The sequence below is a fragment of the Myxocyprinus asiaticus genome, chromosome 25 (assembly GCF_019703515.2).
Source record: "Myxocyprinus asiaticus isolate MX2 ecotype Aquarium Trade chromosome 25, UBuf_Myxa_2, whole genome shotgun sequence".
NCBI lineage: Eukaryota > Metazoa > Chordata > Actinopteri > Cypriniformes > Catostomidae > Myxocyprinus > Myxocyprinus asiaticus.
In genome coordinates, this window is record NC_059368.1 from 3,032,328 (window position 1) to 3,044,660 (window position 12,333).

General features: G+C 38.1%; 1 protein-coding gene across 1 annotated transcript in view; it reads right to left on the reverse strand.

Moving 5' to 3' along the window:
• Positions 1–3,001, reverse strand: part of LOC127416130 (protein PALS1-like) — a 46,162-nt gene extending 43,161 nt beyond the window's left edge. The window contains exon 1 of the mRNA XM_051655282.1: positions 2,924–3,001. The gene's annotated coding sequence lies outside the window, so the exon portion shown is untranslated. The remainder of the gene's footprint in view (positions 1–2,923) is intronic.
• Positions 3,002–12,333: the final 9,332 nt, after the last annotated feature.

Sequence of the window (12,333 nt, forward strand, 5' to 3'; positions counted from 1 at the left end):
AAGTAACGGGAATACGTATTTAAAATACAAAATATTAGTAATTGTATTCCACTGCAGTTACAATTTAAATAATTGGTATTTAGAATACAGTTACATTCAAAATGTATTTTGATTACTGAAGAGATTACTTTGCATTTTATTGTCATTTGTTTAATTTAATATTTAGTCCTTTCAGATGGAAAACATTTACACATATAAATGATGCAATCCAAAGTGCATTTGAACAGCGGTGAAACACTTTCTTATGATGTGTTACATTCTTACGAGCAGACAAAGAAGTACGTTTGAAATAAGTTTGGAGCAGAAGAAATAGAAATAATCCTTGTGTAAATTGTCAGCTTTACGCTAAGCTAAAATGCTATTTCTAGCCATTTTACATGCATAAGTTTCCAGGCACGATCATATTTTTTTATCAAGAAAATTCACGTTGGATCATAATTTCTTTTTTTCTAGTAAGACCTTTGATATTAGGGCAAAAATCGTATTCTTGATAATAATTTTTGTATTATTTTCCTGTAAAAATATCTAAAAATCCTTAAAACAAGATCAGTTTGATTTATTTTGTTTTAGAAACAACACAGCATAAGATATTTAGGTTTTTCAGAGAATGTATTTTTAACATGTGTATTTTGTCTTACTGTACTGGCAGAGTTTTTATAGTCAAAACAAGTGAAAAAAACTACCAGTGCTGAAGAAGCAATCCAAAGTATTTAGAATACGTTACTGACCTTGAGTAATCTAATGAAATACGTAACAAATTACATTTTACATCATGTTTCTGTAATCTGTAGTGGAATACATTTCAAAAGTAACCCTCCCTACCCAGCTGGCTCACTGGTGCAGTCATAACAACCTGAAGCTCAACACGCTCAAAACAGTGCAGGTGATTGTGGACTTTATGAGGAACACCCCAATATTGACCCTGCTCACCATTCTAAACAGCACTGTGGCAGCAGTGGAGTCATTCAGGTTCCTGGGCACTACCATCTCACAAGACCTGAAGTGGGAGACCCACATTGACTCCATTGTGAGAAAGGCCCAGCAGAGGTTGTACTTCCTTCAGCAGTTGAGGAAGTTCAACCTGCCACATGCACTGCTAATCCAGTTCTACTCGGCAGTAATTGAGTCTGTCCTCTGCACTTCAATAACTGTCTGGTTTGGTTCAGCTACGAAATCAGACATCAGAAGACTACAGAGGACAGTTCGGACTGCTGAGAGGATTATTGGTTGCCCCCTGCCCTCCCTTCAAGAACTGTACACTTCCAGAGTGAGGAAAAAGGCTGGAAAAATCACTCTGGACCTCACTTACCCAGCCTACTACCTTTTTGAACTGTTGTCTTCTGGCTGACGCTTCAGAGCTCTGAGCACCAGAACCATCAGGCACAAGAACAGTTTTTTCCCTCAGGCTATCCATCTCATGAACAGTTAAAAACTATACTATATTTACGTGCAATACACAGCATTACATTCCCTTGCACTGTATATAATGGATTTGTATTTGTACATACTATATATATATATTTGTCTTATTGTGTATTTCTATATATACTTATATTTCTATTCACTTGATATTTGTATTCTATAAAAAAATAAAAATAAAAATAAAAAAAAATAATAAACATTATTATCTCTGTCTTGTTGTATTGTTTGTGCACTGGAAGCTTCTGTCACCAAGAAAAATTCCTTGTATGTGGAAGCATACTTGGCAATAAAACTCATTCTGATTCTGATTTGTTAAGATGTTTTGAGTGGTTGTTAGCATGTTGTTATGCAGTTGAAAAGGTGTTCTGAATGGTTGCCAGCACACTGCTAAGCAGTTGCTAGGGTAGTTTCTAGGGCATTGCTATGCGGTTGCTATGGTTTTCTGAGTGGTTGTTAGCATGTTTCTATGCAGATAAAATGGTGTTCTAAATGTTGCCAGGGCATTGCTAAGTAGTTGCTAGGGTGTTGTATGTGGTATGGGCTTCCAGATTGTTGTTAGCACATTGCTATGCCTTGCTAAGGTGCTCAGAGCTGTTGCTAGCACATTGCCAAGTAGTTGCTAGGGTGTTCTGGGTGGTTGAGAATAATTAGTGGGTGCACTGAGAAGTTAAACCTTCAGGTTAGCCAGGAAAATCTGATCGATGATGAGAAAATTACCACAGTGGGTTTAGTAAAATCTGCTTCCTCCAAAGGAACTAATCAGATTTCAGCATTCATGCATTCGGGCCATCAGCTCTGTTTACCATAACAGGTGGCAGTGAAATGACTCAGACTACCATCTGTTCATCTGAGTTTAGTCAATCTTAACTTCAGTTTATCATTAATTCAGTCTCACAAAAAAGTAGTTATTATAACCATTTTAATAATAATAATAGACCATTTTTACTATAACTATAAATTAACACTAATATACTATAAATTAATTACAACCGGACCCCTGAGACCTTCTAAGAACCTCTGTTTATATATTTTTAGATCCCAAGAGATGAGTTGATGTGACTGATATTGGATAATCTTATTTAACAGCTTAATGTGCTTAGAGTTTTTCTTAGAATGAGTGGAGCAAAAACCTCAGATCAAACTTTTCGAAATGTATTTTTTCTATATGTTTTTCAAAGATCCATGAACCATTGTACCAAGTCGATTAAAAACACACCTATGCCAGCCAAAAATTCTGTCTTTGTAAACAACTCACTGGGTTTGAAACACAGCCATTGTTTTTTCTTTTTAATTGGAGAAAGGACTGAGAAGGGTACAATGGTGATGAATCAACAACCCTTGTGGGTTTGAACCTACAACCTGATCTTTGCTGTACAGTCCAGACATACTTTAACAAACATAAGAAAACTGCACAGCCTATTTATAAAAGAAAAAATAAGTGTTTTTGTATTTATTTTATTATTTAACTTTTAAAATTAACAAAATACAACCTATTACTCACCATTTGTATAAAGGCACAGTTCTCTCTCAGCTGATGAAGGTGGTTTCCCAGGGCGGGAAATAATTCCAGTTGTGTTTTCACTCAGGTCCAGTGGATGTGTGAGTGTTCGCAGCTCAGGCTTCTGATGTTAAAGTGGATCAGCATTCTGGCAGTGACCTCATGAGTTCAGTAATCCTCTCTCAACCTGACAGTGCCACGGGTTTGGCCATGAAGCTGTTAGTCTTCAACATCTAATCAATATCTTCAATGTCTCATTAATATCTGATTCTACAGCTGGAGATGTAATTGACCATGTCCATAAAAAAATTAAGGACACTGAGTTAATATGTGATTTATGCTATTTGTAAATATTTAAAGGCACTTTCATGAACTGTTGTTCAGTTAATCTTTTCAAGTAATAAAGGCACAAATCCCATGTTGTTTTTTCTAGATATGATAGATAAACCATTATCTAACATAAAATGGTGACACTTTACAATACGTTTCTATATGTTAACATTACAGTAGGTATTCTGAACTAACATTGAACAAAATTTTATTAAAGCATTTATTAATCTTGGTTCATGTTCATTTATAAAAATACAGTTGTTCATTGTTAGTTCATAATGCATTAACCAATGTAACACACTACTTTTCATTTTAAACATTAACCAAGATTATTATGTGTTTTAAAAGTATTGTTCATTGCTAGGTCATGTTAAGTAATGTAGTTAACCAATTCAACCTTACTGGGTAAAGTGTTACCCATAAAATCAACATGGCATGAAAAGTGACATCATTTGTACCCTTTCTAAAGCACGGTGGAAAGATAAGTAAATAATCGCATTCTACTTTCAAAATTTTTACAAAAATAGAGTGCAACAGTGTCTTTTTTTTCCATAGGGATTTCATAAAATCCTTCATAAAAGAGTTGTAAGCCATGAACCAAACCAACAAGCTCCGAGGTGAATCACAACATTACAACCTTTGATTTGAAGCAAAGAAGTATTTGAAAATCAGACAAAAACTCAAAGGTACAAGATTGTGTACTGAAAGGTGCTGTAAGCGATTTTTTCATGGAAATTATGCAAAAAATTTTCCTACTCCCTTAAAGATATAAATGAAATAAGTGTCCTGAGATACACTATATTGCCAAAAGTATTCGCTCATCTGCCTATAGACGCATATGAACTTAAATGACATCCCATTCTTAATCCATAGGGTTTAATATGACGTCGGCCCACCCTTTGCAGCTATAACAGCTTCAACTCTTCTGGGAAGGCTTTCCACAAGGTTTAGGAGTGTGTTTATGGGAATTTTTGACCATTCTTCCAGAAGCGCATTTGTGAGGTCAGACACTGATGTTGGACGAGAAGGCCTGGCTCACAGTCTTCGCTCTAATTCATCCCAAAGGTGCTCTATCGGGTTGAGGTCAGGACTCTGTGCAGGCCAGTCAAGTTCTTCCACACCAAACTCGCTCATCCATGTCTTTATGGACCTTGCTTTGTGGCTGGTGCGCAGTCATGTTGGAACAGGAAGGGGCCATCCCCAAACTGTTCCCACAAAGTTGGGGGCATGGAATTGTCCAAAATCTCTTGGTATGCTGAAGCATTCAGAGTTCCTTTCACTGGAACTAAGGGGCCAAGCCCAGCTCCTGAAAAACAACCCAACACCATAATCCCCCCTCCACCAAACTTCACAGTTGGCACAATGCAGTCAGACAAGTACCGTTCTCCTGGCAACCGCCAAACCCAGACTCGTCCATCAGATTGCCAGATGGAGAAGCGTGATTCGTCACTCCAGAGAACACGTCTCCACTGCTCTAGAGTCCAGTGGCGGTGTGCTTTACACCACTGCATCCGACACTTTGCATTGCACTTGGTGATGTATGGCTTGGATGCAGCTGCTCGGCCATGGAAACCCATTCCATGAAGCTCTCTACGCACTGTTCTTGAGCTAATCTGAAGGCCACATGAACTTTGGAGGTCTGTAGTGATTGACTCTGCAGAAAGTTGGCGTCCTCTGCGCACTATGTGCCTCAGCATCCGCTGACCCCGCTCTGTCATTTTACGTGGCCTACCACTTCGTGGCTGAGTTGCTGTCATTCCCAATCGCTTCCACTTTGATATAATACCACTGACAGTTGACTGTGGAATATTTAGTAGCGAGGAAATTTCACGACTGGACTTATTGCACAGGTGGCATCCTATCACAGTACCGCGCTGGAATTCACTGAGCTCCTGAGAGTGGCCCATTCTTTCACAAATGTTTGTAGAAGCAGTCTGCATGCCTAGGTGCTTCATTTTATACACCTGTGGCCATGGAAGTGATTGGAACATCTGAATTCAATTATTTGGATGGGTGAGCGAATACATTTGGCAATATAGTGTATCTCACCGGTCACTGTGACAGCTGTAGACTTTGTAAACAGTAAACAAAAATGTGTCCGCGAACATTGACGCTTTTCACCTGTCAATCATTTTGCTCGTTCTCATAGTGTTGTATTTGAAGTGGATCATTGAGGCTCAGCCGAGGGATCAGTCGAGGTTGCTATTGAGCCACTGTTGAATTCGACAGCCACAGGAACAAACAATGCTGCTCTTTTGCTCGGTTTTGGTCTCATAATTATCTTTGGAGGGTGGAGTTTTGGAATAAGGGGGTGTGTCTAATTCAACAGCTCAGTCATGTGAAAGCTTAAGAACGCTAAAATCGCTTACAGCACCTTTAACATCTTTAATGAGGGAATGAACGACAATCCCATTAAGCATTGTGAATGATGTAATCGAATTAAAAACGATGTACATATTCAACATATTTTTTATTTTATTTTTTATACCCTTTTCTCCCCAATTTGGCATGCCCAATTCCCACTACTTAGTAGGTCCTCGTGATGGCGCGGTTACTCACCTCAATCTGGGAGGCGGAGGACAAGTCTCAGTTGCCTCTGCTTCTGAGACCGTCATCTTATCATGTGGCTTGTTGTGCATGACACCGCGGAGACTCGCAGCATGTGGAGGCTCATGCTACTCTCCGCGATCCACGCACAACTCACCACGCTCCCAATTGAGAGCGAGAACCACTTAATCGCGACCACGAGGAGGTTACCCCATGTGACTCTACCCTCCCTAGCAACCGGGCCAATTTTGTTGCTTAGAAGACCTGGCTGGAATCACTCAGCACACCCTGGATTCGAACTCGAGACTCCAGGGGTGGTGGTCAGCGTTAATACTCGCTAAGCTACCCAGGCCCCCTAAAAACAACATATTGTTAAGATTATTGCAAAATATTCATATATATGCAGACAAATAGTTTGATATAAGTGCATCATGGTCGATGCATATTTTGAACACCTTGGTCGCTGCAGAGCTCTTTTGGCGCACTTTGTTAGCTGCGGTTCTCTGATTGGTGGATTTCTCCTCAGGATCATGGGTAGTGTAGTTCTTCACCAGGAATTCCGCTATTAAACATGATTTTCTTTTAATGAAAAAAGTTGAAATAACCGATAGCTTCAACAGAAGCATATACCATCGATTAACAACTTCGGCGCTCACGAAGGTCTGTCTTTAAAGGTTTATAAGATATAACTGTTGTGCTCTATTGTAGTGTAATATCCAAAGGAATTGTACATAAAAGAACATTGGAAAAATAAAGGACAAATAGAAGTGAATATAAAGATATCATCCATAAAGATTAGCTATCCAAAAAACTGCATAGGTTGGCCAGTTACGTAAAATGTCAGTACATAAAATTTTGAAATCACACACGTTAAGGAATTATGTTTTTATTTATTTTATTACAAGAAAATTTCACAATGCTATTTTTATATAATGATCAAGGATTTTATTTTTGTAGTCTCTCTCATTAGGTTCTTATCATTGCAGAAAATGTTATTATACAGATTTGTTCAATGTCTCCTCATTGCTTGGTCATATTCCGAAGGAGTGCTGGTCACTTTTATCTGTACAATTCGATTCTTATATTTATTTACTGTACATTTTTGTGTAGTTGATTAAAAAGGCAGTCAGCACTTAAATAAGCTGTTATTTTTCTTTTTCGTCTTTTTAAAGTATATTCAATAAATGTTTGCCTGTGACTCCACCCCCTGGGGGATGGGGGCGGGGCTACACCAGGTCATGTGATTATAAGGAAGTTCAGGGATCAGGTGAACAGGCCCGTGTTCCCCCGGGCACGACCAATGGGCACTCACGCTTTTGGCACTGCGCACACAAACAAGAATCACGAGATAAACAACAAGCAAAGCTCTTTGTGATGTCATAATGATGCATACTAATGAGAGGAAAAGAAAACGTGTCCCATCAATGACAAAAAATGGCACCGTCCAGTGTCCAGGTTTCAAGTTGTGATGTTTGTCTCCCACGTTCGAAAACAAAAGCAGTCTCAATCATTTTCGTCTATTTTTACATTAAAAAGGGGAAATAATTTTCTTCATTTTCCTGACGGCCACCTACTGTCTTCTATTAAAATGCTACAGCTATAAGATCTAGCATCAAACACACAAAGAAACTGCAATGAAAAGAACAAAGTTGCATTTATATAATAATAATAATAATAATAATAATAGTAATGAGAAAATGCAGTAATAATATTAACAATACAGAATAAATCTCTTTTTATAATACGATTTTATAATTTAAAAGTTATATTTTTTTCTTTGTTTGAAATAATACAATCTTTTAATTACTTTTTTAATCATACAGATCTAGTTTCTTGATCAAGATGTTGACTATACTTCAGCGTTCATCCAAATCAATAGAAACTAGCTGTGCCGTTGCATATTACAGTCAATGATATGTGAACATGCACCGTGAACCGCCCTCGCTCTCTGTCCCTCTGTGATGACATCATAGACGGCCGATGACCATGACATCGACGACTTCACCCTTGTGCAGCTCCACGTATTGCTCTGTTTTGGGAGGTAGCATCAGGAGTCCGTTAGCGCTGCGCATGCTCATCAGTCGGCTGCTAACCTGGTTCCCTGGAGAAAAAAATATCCATAGTATTTGCACCACAACGGGTGATTTTCTTAATCAGTATTTTTTTCCAGTAAGAATACCTAAACATCTTTTTATTTGTTAATATTTTTTATTTTAAAAAAAATAAAAAAATTCTCCCCTTTTCTCTCAGTTTGGAATGCCCAGTTCCCACTACTTAGTAGGTCCTCATGGTGGCGCGGTTACTCGCATCAATCCGGGTGGCGGAGGACAAGTCTCAGTTGCCTCCGCTTCTGAGACCGTCAGTCTGCGCATCTTATCACGTGCATGACACCGCGGAGACTCACAGCATGGCTCATGCTACTCTCCGCGATCCACGCACAACTTACCACACGCCCATTGAGAGTGAGAACCACTAATCACGACAACAAGGAGGTTACCCCATGTGACTCTACCCTCCCTAGCAACCAGGCCAATTTGGTTGCTTAGGAGACCTGGCTGGAGTCACTCAGCACACCCTGGATTCAAACTTGCGACTCCAGGGGTGATAGTCAGCGACAATACTCGCTGAGCTACCCAGGCCCCAATACCTAAACATCTTTAAAACAAGATGGATTTATTTGAAGCACAATTTGTGAGATAATAAGGCTTAATAAGAATTTATGGGTGTTTCTTCAACTTCGGGCACTTTTAGCATAGTGGACTTCTAGAAAGTAAAGTCTCATTAAAACATTATTCACTCTCACTAATTTAATTAGTCTGTGAACAATGTTCTACAGTGTGTGTGTATATGCATTACAGGAGATTTATGTTTTGTTTTTTTTCTTCTGAAAGTCATGAAAATTCCCACCACAGTGTAATTTCAGTAGTGTATTGAGTGTATAGTGTTTAATAGAATTCTGTACTGGAAATTAAATGGTTAATTTCATAGATAACATTTTATGTATCCTCAATACACACAATTAAATCATTTTTACACTATATAGCTTGACTGGAAATGATGCTCAATGAAAATATTCTGCTCTCAAGTGATATTTCCCTTGATTTATCTTAGTTTTCTTTCATATTTCATCTCAAGCATGCTCTACACTGACACTTTTGTCCACTTGGTTAACAAGTATGCTTTAAAACACTTTATTAGGGGCAAAAAGGTTTGGAGTTGTTAAAATGTAATCGTAATATTTCAAAAACTAGAAATATGTTTCGCACAATAAATATTGAAATGGTTTGTTTATTTCACTCTTTGCTTAGATTACCATACTTTTAAACATGTAATAATGTGTATTTTTATAATGGTTTTTCACAGTTTAATATTGAAAATCTGGGTCTGGGACAAGGCTAAAAATAAATAAATAAAATAAAATGGAAAAGTACTAAGAATAAATGATGAAGGTCGGTTTTATTGTGACCTTTATATAGCAAAAAAAAAATTTAAAAAAAATAAAATATATATATATATATATATATATATATATATAAAATAAATTTAAAAAAAAATCAGTTTGTTTTAATAAAAATAAACCCCTGTGACATGAAAATGTCCGAATGTGTGGAAAAACACCCAAATGTGCTTCTTACTTTTGCCCCTCAAATAAATGTATCTTGTTTTGTTGTTTAGAAGGATGTTTAGATATTTTTACTGGAAAACAAGACAAACTTGTTGGAATATTGTTCCAGGACCAACAAGGATGTTAATCTAAGAAGGATGTCCTGTTTGGCCAAATCACAGTCATCCAGTTTTTTTTTTTTTTTTTACCTGTGCTCTGTGCCCATGGCAGAGGTTCCTGATGGTGCCATGTTAAAATACAGCGGTGATACTCAGGCCGCGGATCTAACTTCACATCACATGACAACTGGAAACAAACCATAAAGCAAGATTTTGACAGATGCTCTCACAATAACAATTTGGCTAACACCTAAATACATTTAATTTGTATTTATTTTTATTTTATTTAAATATTAAATTTACAATGATAACAGCTAGAAAAGTTATCATTAAAATTGCATTAATTTTTACTATCATGTATTGAATTTTATTTTCATAAATGTTGCAGAGAGGTTATTGGTAGGCAACAATGACTGGCATTAGTGCAGAGAAACATATTCAATGTTGAAATGAAAATGGTAGTGTATGAAATTTGAACGCATTATAATGAACAGATGAGTTTGATAAAGTGCAAGTATACTTTTCACAGCCAAAAATATTAAACCAGGTTTAAGCGCAGTGTGAAAACCAAACAAGAGTCATACAATACATGCCTTTAGGACTATATAACTATGTGACTTTCATGTTTATTGCATTTATGTAAGAGTCTTAATCCAACGCTGTGATGAGGATGAGGGTGGGGCCAGGCCGTGACTATGCACGCCCGGCCCCCAATCGGGCTAATCAGCCAAGGAGAGGGATAAAGGCAGCCAGATGTGGCAGTTCGGGAGAGAGAGAGCCACGCGCAGCTGCCGTGTGTGTGTTTTTATGATTTAATTTTACATTAAATATTACTTTGACTGTTCAGCCGGTTCCCACCTCCTTCTTGCCCATCTTTATAATGTTACAAACGCATTGTTTGCTTAGTTTTCTGTGGTGGTCTCTCTCTTACCCTGGCTTTGATGATGGTGGGTCGAGGATCTAAGATCCCCTGCATCTTCCTCAAGGCAGGAATGACGAAGAGGTTACACGTTACAACCGCCGACACGGGATTACCTGTGAAACACAAAAGAAAATGTACATTTATTTTAGCTGAAAGAATCTATTCATTAAACTAAGAAAAATAGCAAAATAGAATACAATAAAATAGTACATATTTGTGTCAAAATGACATTCAAGTGTGTATTGTGGAAAAATACACCAATAAACTCTCTCACCGTCCCTACCTGGCAGAGCAAAGATCAGTTTTCGAGACCCGTCCATATCAACTGTGGCAAATGTTGTGGGCAGACTAACAGAAGACAAATTAAAGCTCAATACCCGTGTGGATCTGCTTTCACGGTTTTGACACTGAATATAAATGGGAATTACCCAGATGTCATCCAGTTCTTCAAAGACTCACCCTGGTTTCATGAAGACACGTCCAAAGTGTATCTGAGCGTGCAGGTCTATATCAAGTACCTGCTTCAGGTAATCCTGTGAAAACAGAACCGTTTAAAATGTCCATAAATGAGTCGAATGTGGCCCAAATCTGCTTTTCTCTTGCAGGAGACACTGATCTGCTTTTTTGGATGACAGTGTGAACTACAAAAATCATAGAGAATCCTTCGATACAAATATTTAGGAAAATATTTAAAGTTCTGATTTGGGCCATTTTTATATGTGGAAATAAATCATACAGGCATTTAAATTAGTTTGCACGTTGAATAGATAGGAATTCATTAGGTTTTCTGCAAAAACTGAAAGTGGTTGATGGCAGGAAATTAGTATAGATTATCATCCAGCCACTAGATGTCAGTGTAAAGCAGAGGATCCTCCAGTAAACTCTCGGACGCATAACCTCAAAGTTTGTCTGGGCATTGAGCCATTGGAATTGTACACTTGCATAACTTTATAAATTGCATTTGGCACATTATCATAGCAAATATTTTGCTTTGTCTTTTCAAAGCTGTTGACTAAACAGAACAAATGGGACAGTAGAAGAAGGAGAAAAATAAAACGGTAATTTGTACCTTTTCCCCCATGCACACACCCCCTGAGGTGATGATGACATCAGCACGACTGATTCCCTCATTCAGAGCATTTAACAGGTCATCCGGGCTGAGAATACCAATTGAACAGTTACCATGACAACTGTAACATACAGTATATACTGTACCAGATGATTCTTTATTTTCTTGTTTATAATAGTGAAAGCTGCTCACTTGTCTCCTACAATGCCCAGGTTGATGGTGGGGTAGCCGTGCTCCTGTATGGTTGCCAACAGCGTCGAGCGGTTTGAATCTCTGATCTTACCGGGGTGTAAATCATCTTCTGGGTTCAGCAGCTGAGAGGACGAGAAACAGATGGAAATGTTATTGCACTGCACAGGTTGGGAACCAAGAACCGGTTCTAAACAAAAATACAGGAAACAAATGATTTTCATGAATTTCTGTTCCATTAGCGGCTCTCGTACTTGCATTCTTGCGGCGATGTGGACGCAACACTGTTCTAAGATAGTTTGACCATGTTTCCTGTGCTACCATTCAGCGGCACCGCAATACCCATATTGAATCAGTCCTGCGAAACATACAACGCGACCAGTGTAGCCCTATTCCTGAGCAAATGACTCTTATGAGTCGGTTCCTTTGAATCTACAGGGGGCGAAACTTACAGTGTGACCAGTTTAGCCCAATTCCTGAATGAATGACTCTTATGAGTCGGTTCCTTTGAATCTACAGAGTGTAACATACAGCACGATCAGTGTAGTCCAATTCCCGAACGAATGACTCTTATGAGTCGGTTCTTTTGAATCAACAGCATGAAACATACAGCGTGACCAGTGTAGTCTGATT